We start from the raw sequence: 12,953 nt of genomic DNA, 5'->3' as shown, positions 1-12,953 counted from the left end.
TCGAAAACGATTCATCACTGTAAATTTAAACGATAACAATAGACCAGTTCACGGTTAGCACATTACTGCAATGACCCCGAATATCCACAGATCTTAAAAACATGAAGAGGTCCCACTTTTTACATTTTGAAATAATCACTCCTACAGCGATGGAGGTGCTATATAAATAGCCTTTGTTTCCCCTTTTCAAAGAATACTTCCACCTGTGTATCATGGATGGCACTGAATGTGCATGAATGAATAATGTTACATAACTTTCATGAACACGTATCCAGTATTTCGTCTCCGTGTATTTCAAAATTTGTTCTGCAATGACCTTTATCTGCTCATGCTCAGACTGCAACCGTGAACTGGCTTATACTCAAAAAATAAAAAAATAAAAAAAACTTTCTTAAATTACAATTTTTTTTAATTTAAAAAAAAAATTAATGACCACGTTTGAACGCTGTCACCGGCCCCGAGTCTGTCTGATAGTCACGCACAAGTGAACATCATGTACACCCCCTGATTTTGTTGGTTTTTGCCGACACCCATTATAAATGCACTTGCACTCTTACACGCACATGCACGCACCAAACACATAGTATTCATTTATACTGGTCGCAATACCACTTTTTTAATCTTAATGGCTTTAAATGATATTCTGAACGATCAAGTTTATACACCCCAGAGTAAATTTTATACTACTAGTGAATTTAATTCAAATTTTAATTCAACGGGACCCAATAATAACCTTCACTGTTTTAGTTTATTAAACATCAATATTCGAAGCTTACAAAAGAATTTCGATAATTTTGAAGAATTTTTATCTATCCTAAACACATTTTCATTTTCTTTGATAGGACTTACCGAAACCTGGTTACACTCAACTTCTCCTCCAATATTCAACATTGAGAATTATGAATTTATTCATTCAGACCGTAAAAACGGAAAGGGGGGGAGGTGTCGCTTTTTATTCTCGTAATGATGTACAATTTAAAATAAGACATGATATTCAACTGGAAGGAATAGAAACATTATTTTTTAGAAATTATTGATGATAAACATAAGAATAGAATCGTTGGGGTAATGTACAGACCACCTAACAATGTAGCCGACACATTTTTTGATGAATTAGAATCATGCCTTGAATTTATTTCTAGAGAAAATAAAGATGTATATATTATGGGAGACTTTAATATCGATATATCCTTACCTTTTACCGTTCTTGGCCAACACTTCACTAATTTATTATCTTCATTTTTTTTTAAACCTCTCATTAATAAACCAACTAGGATTACAAACTTAACACATACTATAATTGATAATATTTTCTCAAACGTATTAGATAATAAACAGAATGGAATAATATATTATGATATTTCAGACCATTTACCAATATTTACGATAGGTCCTAATGATAAACACCTACAGATTCCCAATAAAGAACATACAACACGACGTAAAGAAACCAAGCGTAATATTGAATCCCTAAAGATAGACTTGAGTCAAGAAGATTGGTATGATATTTATTTTGAAAGAGATGTGAACAGTTCATATGACAAATTTATAAACAAACTTCTTTGTCATTATAATAAAAATGTGCCCCTCTCAAGAATTAAGTCAAATAAAAAGAAAAATAAACGACCATGGATTACTCAAGGTATACTTAAATCAATATCTACCCGAATTCGTTTATATAAAATCTCACTTCGATCACCTACAAATGAAAATCTAAATAAATATAAAAAGTACCGTAATAAATTGACTTCAATTATTCGTTTATCACGCAAATTATACTATGGTAATAAAATTGAAAATAATAAAGATAATAATCAATCATTATGGCAAACAGTTAATGACATTTTGGGGAAGAAAAAGGATACTCCAAATAATATTGAATTTAATGATAATGGACATCACATAGACCCAAATGATGTTGCTGAGGCATTCAATAAATACTTTACTAATATTGGACCGGATTTAGCTTCCAAAATAATCAATGAAAAGAATGATTTTTTCAAATACTTAAATAATAACGTTAATCAATCCTTATTTTTTAATCCAACAAATATTCAAGAGATTTTAGAAATTGTTCGTTCATTAAAAAGCAGTAAATCTAGTGGCTACGATGAGCTAAGTGTATCTTTATTAAAACAAATAATTCACTTCATAGCTTCCCCGTTATCACATATCTTTAATTTATCTCTTTCCCAAGGGGTTTTTCCCGACCCACTAAAAGTTGCAAAAATAATTCCGATATATAAAAAGGATGATCACTCTAAAGTTTCAAACTACCGACCAATTTCTTTACTACCAAGCATTTCAAAGATATTAGAGAAAATCTTCTATCTATAATAATAATACGCTAAGTCTCGGCGAGCCTATGTATTCTATTGTTTTTTAATGAGATCGCCGACCCAAGTTGGTGCAGCTATCTCCTCCTGAACCCTGCCCTCGGGGTACCGGTGACCGGTGCCGTCGTCCGCGGGAGAGTCTACTCTAGCGAATTGGCTATACTCCGCCCGAGGTCCTCCTCCGTGTCGACGTCCAGGGCGAAAACAGACGCGACATGCATAATGCAGGATATGCGTGACGACAGAGCTACCTCATGGATATTCAACATTGACACACGACCGATGACTATCCGTATAAAATTGTATACACAAAAATCGGTCGTAAAAAAACTCGAACCATATTCCATACCTTACCTGGCTTACCATGTCGCACGCAAGTACGCCAAAACACGTACATTTTCGCAGTTGCGAGATCGAGACGGAGCGTAGGGCTCGAGTTTTTGGCGGTCGATTTTGTTTTGGTAGAAGCTGAATCTAGACCATGAACCACCAAACATCGCGAAACTGCAATCAATTTCCATCACGAATTCACGATTGCTGCAATATTATAAAGTTTCCATAAATAGAGGTATGAAATTAAAGCCTATTTTGTGATGTTCTCGCCATGTTTACGTAATTTTGATAATCATTTCTTCAAAGTAAAGAAAATCAGACAAAATCACCGTAACTGCATTGCCACTGTGTAGTGTGTGTGAGATGAGCTGAGTTGCAGTTGAAAGTGTGTGAGTTGCATTCGAGTCGAAGAGATTTGACACTTTGAAATTGTTATCTGTTGGTTTGCATCATTATTGCCGCGATTTCAATATAGTTTCGTGAATAGATTTACGAAACCTGAGCTTAGAATTAGTAAAAGTATTACTAGACTCTAATGTCTACGTTTTTAGAAGACTGTCTGATTTTCCTGTGAAAATTTTACTTTGAAAAATGATTATCGAAATTCATGGTCAGAAATAATTACAATCTAGGGTCTATTATGTTACAGTTCTTGCATCAAATCAATGCATGAAAACTTAGTTATTGAACTAGAAAAATGTTTTTTTTTTTTTAAATAGGCAATTATGAAGTAGGAAGCCTGAAACCTAATAGCCTACTAAACAAATCTCAACAAAGTGTAGGCCTATCCTTATATGAATTAATGAAAAAGTAGCCCCAGAAAAAAGAGCCCCCGAAAATTTCCCTAAAATTTGAAATGGAGCCCCCGAAATGAAAAACTTAATTTTTTGCCTGCGCACCCCCTCTAGAATCCCGCGGATTTCCGCGGGTCCTGAGTTGAGTGTATATATAATATAGGCGTGGGGTCCACGGGTTTCAAGGGGCCATAAACCCCCAAAAGCTCGGGGGTTACGTTTTTCAAAGTTGGGGGGGGGGGGGAGAGATCAGATCGCAGCGAGTTGAGTGTATATATAATATAGGCGTGGTGTCCACGGGTTTCAAGGGGCCATAAACCCCCGAAAGCTCGAGGGTTTTAGGTGTATAGGGTCAGATGAGCATATTTTTAATACTTTTATTTGTGACACTTGCGGGTCACTAATTGGCGTGGGGTCAATACGTAGAGTTGCGTAGTGTTGCGTAACAACTACGCTGGCCTACGTTACTATATGCTGAGGGACGGAAAGGGGTACGCAAGATGAACGTAAACAATTCAACCTGTTTAATTTTTTTCGCCAGCCTACGCATAACCTACGCAGGGACTATTTCCCCATTAATACGCAGCCTAATTTCTGCGTAGTCGGTACGCCACACTACGGAACTCTACGCAGTTCCAGTGGCTTAAAGAATAACTACCGGTACAGTTGGATCGTTTTTTTTATTTTTATATAAGGCCAAATTAAAAAAAAAACATGTTTAGCTTCCTGTTTTTTCGAAAAATGGGAAGGAGGAGGCCCTTTTTTTTTCTTTTTATTTTCTTTCAGAATGGTCGCTCCGTACATTTTTCCTGACATTCAGGCTATTTTTCAAGATGGCGGCCGACAATTTTTTTTTTTCTTTTTTAAAATCAGAAAGACATTTTAGCAGTGCTTTTCATGTTTTTTTTCTTTCAAAAAAAAAAAAATAAATAAAAAAAAATAAAAAAAATAGGAGGCGGCCCCCAAAAAGGAAGCAGGCGGGGACGCTGTTTTTAAAAAAAAAAAAAAAAAAAAAAAAAAAAAAAAAAAAAAAAACTTTTCAAAAAATTTCAAAAAAAAAAATAGGAGGCGGCCCCCAAAAAGGAAGCGGGCGGGGACGCTTAACATGTATATTTCTTAATGGCCTGAATGGCAAATAAAGTTCTTGGTGGTTTTAATTTAGACAGTCTCTATATATCTATTTACACCCCCCGCCCCCCTCTAGGATCCCGCGGATTTCCGCGGGTCCTGCTAGTAGTATATAAACGATTATATTCTTTCTTAAATATCAATAACTTTTTAATTCCTAATCAATATGGATTTAGAAAGAACCACTCTACTGATTATGCTATTCTACAATTATGTGACAAAATAACTGATTCCCTTTCTAAAAAAGAACACACTGTAGGTGTTTTTATGGACTTATCGAAAGCATTCGATACCATGGACCATCGTATATTAATACATAAATTAAAAGCATATGGAGTTAGAGGGATTGTACTTTCTTGGTTTGAAGACTATTTGCATAATAGACATCAATATGTTGTGTTTAAATCTACAACATCTAATATTTCCACCATAGAATGCGGAGTACCACAAGGCTCCATATTAGGTCCCCTACTGTTTTTAGTATATATGAATGATATTGTTAATGCATCACCACTCCTAACATATGTTCTGTTCGCAGACGATACCAAAGTATTTTATTCGCATAAAGACTTAAACATTCTTATTACAACCCTCAATTTAGAACTAAATAAATTATCATCTTGGTTCAAATCCAATAAACTCTCTTTAAATATTAATAAGACTAATTGTATTTATTTCAAAAACATACACTCTAAACATGTACTTCATTATGATATTTTTATAGATAACATGCCCATAACTGAAAAAGAAGTTTAACAATTTTAACATATTAACAACATTTGCATGCTAGTCTCGAGAAGCATAGGCATTTTATATAAATTAAAATATTATCTATCACAAAAGTCACTATTTATGCTTTACAATTCCTTCATTTTGTCATACATATCTTATTGTAACATAGTTTGGGGTAATAGTAGTAAGATGAAAATGATGTTAATATATCGTCTCCAAAAGAAAGCACTTCGTCTTTGTACACATTCACATTATTTAGCCCATACTGATCCAATATTTTGTAAACTAAAAACATTAAAAATCGCTGACATTCACAGTTTTCAAACTGCAATCTTTATGTATAAATGTTGGATAAATACTATACCTTTGGCATTTCGAAATATTTTTGTTTACAATAGTGATATACATTCTTATCCCACACGACACTCATCCGATTTCCACTTAACAAACCCCAAAATTATTATGGCCTATAAATCGATAAGACATCATGGTCCAGATATTTGGAATGCTTTACCTGACAATATTAAACACTCTGCAACTCTTTATTCATTCAAAGCATCGATGAAAAAATATTTAATATCTACCTATCAAAAACATCATAAGGGTCTCAGAGGTTTTGATTGTTTATTTAAATTAATTTTAGATGACCAGTTCATTAACAATACGAATCGAACACTTACTTCACCTGCACACACCCACTTACATATTTTTCTTCCTTTTTCTTTTATTAATTTCTTTCCACTTTTTATTCAGATACTTTCTGAACAAATTTTTTATATGTGACCCTCTATTCCCCTACATTCTCCTAAAACAGCGCCATGTACCCCCCCCCCTTTCCGGCTGCTATCGACTCAAGCTTCCTTGCTTATGATAGTTGGCCTCTGCATTTATCTTGATTATTTTTACTTACCTCCATACTTTCAAGCTTTCAATTATGTATTTTTTTCTTTAATATTTTATTTTGTGTGTATTAAGTTGTCACTCTTGATGTAAATCAATTATATTATATACTATTATTGTTATTTGAATGTTTTATATTTGATTTATCAATAAATGCAGAAACATCTGCTAAAAAAAAGAAGAAAAAAGATGAGATACAGGTTACATAATGTTACACTTATAGTTTAGATTGTATATACGTACGTAGTGTATAGTTTAGTTTGTTATACTCTTTGAAAGATTGTTGTTATTATACTCAGCTCTTTTCCTATTATGGACCTCTGCCTTGTGCAGCTGAGTCTGAAATAAAGTTCTGAATTGAGATGAGGCCTGGGGATAGTTTCAACTGACCTCGGAGCTGAAGGAAATCTTTATAATGCCGGAGTAAGCTCCTGTTTCGAGACAGTGACCACTAAACTTCACGACGTGAAGCGATTTCCTTCCGCCTTTGGAGAACAACAAATATCTATATATATATATATCAATAACTCTCAAGTATATGTATCCGTATTACATATCTGTATATTCCCTGGTTCCATGCCTTGAAAGTCCTCTCATTGTGTGCACAATATAACAGGAACCTAGAGCACCGAAGTGTGACGTCACATTGACCAAATTGTCAATGTTGCTGGTTCCAAACAATTTTGTGCCAAACACTGAATTTGCTCTGCTCCAGTCTGTAGCTTGAATGATTCCGCGGTGAACCTCATGCGCAGAATCTTTTTTTGTAGAACAAGTAACCTGGACGAAGAGCGAATATGATGGGTTTTTTAAATAGCATTTTGGGACTCTATTATCTCCATCGTAGAGGATTTGTGGTTTGTGCTTGAGTGGAAAGGTCACTGTACTATCACCATAGTTAGTTGAAAACGGACAATAGCCAATAATTGTTCCCCTCTTTAATGGTTGAATTATATATTGTTCATTCCTCTCTCTCTCTCTCTACTCCGTATGAATCAGCTTTTCTTAAATAAAGAAATTATATCAACAATATATAGGTGGGTATAGGTGTGTGTGGATGCGTGCGTTGTGTGTGGGTTTGTAAGACGTGTGAAACGTGGATAATTATACATGTACATAACTTCCAAGTGGGGATACACTGGCAACTGTGGATATCCCCAGTTGATAACTTTTTCATTTTTTGCTAATTTTTGTAAAAGTGACCTGAGAGGAGTCTACTATCCATTGCCTGCAAGAGTTCCAAGACATCCACATTTTCATAGTAATTAAGACGCCACATTTTCGAGCGCTCCTTCTGTGCCGCCAGATAAATGAATGGAATTGCATTATATGTCAAAGAAAAAGAATCTTTATAAAAACACCTCAATTCCAATATCCCCAATGTTATAGTAAAAGATAGTTAAAGATAAATATCCCCAGTTAGTTGGCACGTTTTACCTGTATGTGTGTGTGTGTGTATCATTACAGCGAGAGTAACTCATAGACATGCAATATGTTATGGAACCGTGTACTCAACTCAAGCTGCCCAGCTTGAGATGCCTGCGTTTCTAATGAAGTAAACAGGGAAGGAGACATACCGCATGATGCAGCTACCCAATGTGTATCTAATATATCTTGTGTTGCCTATTCTAAAACCGCGTTTTGCGCGGGTGGGAACCGATCGACAGCAATGCATCAAACAAATGCAGACAAACAAGCAGACGATCGACAGCTGTTATTGTGCATAGTATTGCCTGCAGATCAATGCTATTGCTTTGAAACTTGAAATACGTATAATTAAAGGTTGTAGTTTCCTAGTTCTGCATCATGCTAAAAAATGGGGAACGTACATTTAGCTAGAAGGCTAGTTTACTAAGCTAAGCGGGGCAGTGTGATTGCATACCAAATATATAAAAATATAAACCACATAACTACAAATAGAAAAAAAAAAGATTATTGCAAAGCACAGAAACTGACGTGTAGTATTTGGGATTATCATTAGGTTAGAACAATTTATTGCAGAAAAAAATGTGAAGACAATAATATAGATCATAAATATGAGGAAATATGATTATTCACTCAAAGAGTCATTGTGAGAGATCATGATCATGACGATCGAGACCATCTCCATTGAAATTAACTGTCGGAGTAACTATATATATAATTCAAAATCTATAACAATTAAAGAAAAAGTAAAATGTCTACCTTACCTTCACATCAATACATGCCGATTCCATTTGTGGTAACTTGATTTTACCTCCAATTGCTCCGTTGAGTATAAATTTAGTTCATTCGAACAGCCTCTGATCTGACACACTTACGTATATGAAATCCCTCAATGGTTTTGCCATGTACACAAGTCTTGCACAAAAGCATCGTTTTGAATCGTTTTGCAGCATGCAGTATTCTATACAAATCAGCACAACTGCTAGCTAGCACGCTCAGTTTCAATTATGGAAGGTCACGTAGAGAGAAAGGAGAGTGGATAACCGTGTGCCGGGGTGAGCGGAAATGGCGTAGCCATGGCCATGGAGCACGGGGACACCCCTCCCTCTGCCATTTCATTTTTCGAGTACGACCGGTGCCCCTATCGTTCCAGCACCCCCTCAGTTGGCGGACTCATGCTACGCCACTACGGGCCGGCGGGATCTGGGAGGAGCTAGCTAGGCTACTACGCCTCGATGTCTTATTGTCAACCGTATTTACCTAAAAAAACAGAATTCATTAGGACGCGCCAAGGAATTGATATGATCATACACTTATTTTCTTCTGTATTTTGTTTTGTTGCTGCTTTGATTTTTCAATCATAATTGAAGTTTAATGTTGTTACGAAACAGGGACCGTCTATATAGGTGAGACTAGCTGTACTGCCCTGTATAAATATCAGAAGTAGTTGAATAGACGAAGGGTTAGATTTGTTACTTTGATCAGGGAGGTGAGACTTTACCCTGCTTTGATATCTTTTTCTAATTTTTTTGTGTACGAGTGACAAATAGAACTAATTTTGGAGCTCAATGAAATTCTTTTTGGATGACTGGTTCTCCAAACAAAATAATCAAAGTCAATAAATGCGGACATAATTATTCATCGGGGGAAATCCAGAAAGTATTATTATTATTATTATTATTATTATTATTATTGTTATGATCATATAACACGATCCTTGAGACTTCTATGAAATCAACTGAAGAGTAATTTCAATACCTTATTCTATTACCTCCATGTAACATGTCAGTGTCGTTTTAATACATTTCAGCGGGTGCAGGTGGCGTACAAGGCTATTGGAATAGCACGAGGTTCATTTTTTGAAGATATTTCTCTCTCTCTCTCCACCCCTTCCCCTTTCCGGTTTCTCTCTCTCTCTCTCTCTCTCTCTCTCACACACACACACATGCACACACACACACAAACAGGATATTCCATCAAATTTCAATTTCTCATTAGCGCTATCATACCCCCCCCCCCCCGACTTATAAAGGTTAATCTTGACTTCCGAGTTCCATTTAGAAAGAAATCGCCTCTCGGTAATTCTGAAAATTTTGAATTAATTAACATACATCGGGTTCACTACTATAACCAAAACAAAAAAGTAAGTAAACACATGAACAAAATTCACATTCATCCCTCCAAGACCGAAAATTATGCAAAAAGATCAGAATGACTAGCTCAATTTTCTTGTCTTTCCTTGCTCATTTTCAACTATCATACATTTCAACTAAAATCATTGAAAATATGCGGGTTTTCCATTAAATAGAGGTGTCAAATGTTTAACAATTAGCTGCACATGTTATGAATCTTTAGACCTGATACAAGGTGCAATACTTTATTATAGCTGTTGATGCTACGTTTTTCTACCTTGTTTTTTATTTTGCCTTTTAAAGATCTCTCCTCTCCCTCCCTCTTTCTCTCGCCTTCCCTTTCCCTCTTTTTCTATACCTCTCTTTCCCTCACTTCCCCTCTGTATCTCCCCTTCCCTCTCTTTCTTTCTACCCTCCCGTTTTCTCTCTCGCCACTCTCTCCCTCACTTCCCCTCCATATCTCCCCTTCCTTCTCTCGTCATTTCTCTCGCCTTGGTCTTGCTACATGTAGCCAGCCGTTGAATTTTGTATTGTAACCATATTATGTTCATGTGCGTAAAATAACACGTTTTTCTTAAGTGTATATTTTTTGGTTCAATTTTGTTTACACTATTCAATTTCACTGTAAATAAACCATGAGTTCCTGAACTTTACCGTGTTGATGTTTTTAAACCGAATACATAAATAATAATTTAAAAAAAATCATGACCACTAATATTGCATATTTTCACTAAAATGGCAGATACCATTTACATGTATTTGTAGGTTCGAACAGTCGGTGTAAATTTTGATCATTTCTGTAGTATATCATTTTCCTGTCTTTATCAGAACTAAAGATCACCTGTCCTTTTTGTCATTCTCTCATTCTTCTTTATCATGTTGCATTCTCTTGTAACAAGGAATTATATTAAATAAAGCAGGACACACAAAACAATTGTTGTTTACAAAAAACACTGCCACATGTTTGCATGTAATTGCTCGAGAACTACACAAAATAAAAACATGCAGATAGATTCAAAAGCTCTGACCATATCACAATGGGCTGCAATAACTGGTGTGCACAGCCAGTAGACAATTTATTCTACATGTACATATTATCTTTGTATTAATCCATCTCTCTCATTCACTCTCTTTCTCTTCATACTCTCAGGTACCCTTATCTACATCTATAAAGCAATATACAAATCCAACTTCATTATCTAGTCATTTGCTTTAGACTTGTCCCATTCAAATATTTACAATAAATCTTCTCAGACAGATACAATAACTGGAGAACATGCCCTAAAAAGAAGTTAAAAGTGAGAAAAACAAGGGGAAATGTTACTTTCATCTTCAGGTTCTTGATTATGGGCACATGTAGAGAACCAACTCTCATTCTAGTTGATGATTAAACCAGGGACTTGATAGAGAAGGACTAGAATCAAGCCGCTCTCCTTTGACCCCATGCTCCGAGCCGCCGGAAAGTTATGCGCTAATCTGCAACTGCTGACAAGGTGGTGAGATAAAAGAGCACATGAATTTCAGGATTTAGAATTCCTATATCAGAAAATGGTATCACAGCAACTGTTCGCTGTCCCTTTCAATGATTTCTCGTCCATTGTTGAATGTGTAAAGAGTAGAAGAAGCGAACACAAACTTGTGTAATTTCATCCTTTTTTGTAACTTCAAAAATACAAAAAACACGCAAAAACACGCATTAGCAAACTTATTGAAGATTGTAAATCATGGATCAAATAACGGGACATTAAAAAAAGCACAAATTAGCGCATTATCCTAAATTATTAAGTTTTTTTCAGGATGTAATTTTTCTTTTACCAACTCTGGCACAAAAATTATAGGAAGGACGGAGTTCTAAATTTGGAAATGTGTTGATGCACTATTCCCAATACAATCCCCATGTAAAGTTTTTGATTTACACTGAAATTTTGTCGGTAATTATATATTTTGTAATAAATGTAAAACTGGTGCCTGGCTTCTGAAAGTCCCCGCAGTGGAAGCGCAGTTCTGAGCATGGAACTTCAAAGCCGAGTGGAATGTAACACATCCCATTGTTACGCTTTAGAACTCACGAATGCGTTAAATAAATTACATGAGTTTCGCCTGCTTGATTCCAGTCCTTCTCTATCATGTCCCTGATTAAACTAAATAGTTAGAAGTGGGTAGAATACCACCACACATGACAGGTCCCTTCAAAATGAAAAGAAAAACAGAAACAAATCATTATACAAGGGCCACAAGTAGCACCTGATATATGTAAATTCCTGTCTGTATATCTGTCCCTCATCCCCTTCCCACCTTTCATATCGATGCACCTGTAAGGAAACATGTAAAGTGTAGTTTGCAAACAGAGAGAACCTACATTCATTACACCGTTCAGTCTGGAAGCATAATAATAGCACTTCTGTAGACAATGTATAATTCAATCTCACACAATCATTCAATTTATACATAAAAAAAGTTTGAAGACACTTCTGTAAATTAGGTTAAATCAATACATGATTATACAATGTACAGATCAATTTGGGTAAATCTGAACAGTTCTGAACAGTTCCGACAGCAACGTAAGGAAAAAAATCAACATATTTACAAATCATTCTCTTCCTTCTTGCTTAACTGCTTCTGACATGTCATTGACCTCTACCTCTAAAAACATCTTTGAATAAGCCCTGTTAAAGTACAACTGAAAGACACATATAAAAAGTTGAGTTGATTTTAGTTATTCCATATTAGACCAGAGACCACAAATACATCTATACGTTTTAATACAAGGGCGAAAACAGGAATCCTCAGACAATGCAATTCACGTCACAATGCATCTGTCTTTCTCTATACAAGTATGTAAATCATTTGAAAATTTCTCTATGTTAAATATGTCATTCATTTACACTTTGTACAATTTGGTGATGAAAAGCATGAACAGAGCATTCATGATTACTTTAAACACAAATACAATTAAGAAGGCAAGTTTATTTCATCTTACGCTACATTACAGATCTCTATGTGCACCTGAATAAACCCAGACAAACACGCTTTTGACAGGGGTTAAAAAGAAAAGAAGGTCCCCTCAATTTAAATCATAACATGGGTAAAAGGCAAAATACATTAGTAAAATTGAATGTTGTATTTCTCATATTTTTCCAGGTAATAGTTAACATTTTAAGGAGAGGATATAT

General features: G+C 35.3%; 1 protein-coding gene across 2 annotated transcripts in view; it reads right to left on the bottom strand.

The window, feature by feature from the left end:
- LOC763978 (monocarboxylate transporter 9) overlaps positions 1-9,009 on the bottom strand; it is a 31,718-nt gene extending 22,709 nt beyond the window's left edge. For both annotated transcript variants that reach the window (XR_004066820.1, XM_031000555.1), the window contains exon 1: positions 8,413-9,009. The gene's annotated coding sequence lies outside the window, so the exon portion shown is untranslated. The remainder of the gene's footprint in view (positions 1-8,412) is intronic.
- Between the last annotated feature and the right edge of the window lie 3,944 nt (positions 9,010-12,953).

The sequence above is a fragment of the Strongylocentrotus purpuratus genome, unplaced genomic scaffold (assembly GCF_000002235.5).
Source record: "Strongylocentrotus purpuratus isolate Spur 01 unplaced genomic scaffold, Spur_5.0 spur5_scaffold_6, whole genome shotgun sequence".
NCBI classification, from domain to species: Eukaryota; Metazoa; Echinodermata; class Echinoidea; order Camarodonta; family Strongylocentrotidae; genus Strongylocentrotus; species Strongylocentrotus purpuratus.
Note: the sequence above shows the minus strand (reverse complement) of the source record. Positions and strands in the feature narration are given on the sequence as shown.